Below are 594 nucleotides of genomic sequence, written 5' to 3' on the forward strand. Positions count from 1 at the left end.
AAATTTGTAGGTCCAGTGATTTTGTCAGTTTCTTTGAACATATGGGGATGTGATTTGCATAAGCAATGGGGAGCATAATTTTACCTACCTCACCAAAAACCTCCCAGTATGTTAATTCAGAGGTTTCACCTCTTTAATTAGTGCCACTGGGTTAAAGCTTCTAGAATCCATTTCTTTTGAATGGAAATCTGATGTTCCAATCTGGATTTCCCAGTGGCCCATTCATAGCACAAAATTAGAGGCACTTAGTAATTTAGTTGATGAACAATTGAGACTGAGACATATTGAAACCTCATGTTTTAGTTGAAATTCTCCAATATTTATTATCAAAAAGCCATCAGGTAGGGCTGCAGAGATAGCATGGAGGCAGGGCATTTGCCTTGCATGCAGAGGATGGTGGTTCGAATCCTGGCATCCCATATGGTACCCTGTGCCTGCCAGGAGCGATTTCTAAACGTAGAGCCAGGATTAACCCCTGAGCACTACCAGGTGTGACCCAAAAGCAAGCAAAAACAAAAACAAAGAAAGCCATCAGGTAGGGCCGGGTGGTGGCGCTAAAGGTAAGGTGCCTGCCTTCCCTGTGCTAGCCTTGGA

This window comes from Suncus etruscus, chromosome 1, assembly GCF_024139225.1.
Source record: "Suncus etruscus isolate mSunEtr1 chromosome 1, mSunEtr1.pri.cur, whole genome shotgun sequence".
In the NCBI taxonomy this organism is placed as follows: Eukaryota; Metazoa; Chordata; class Mammalia; order Eulipotyphla; family Soricidae; genus Suncus; species Suncus etruscus.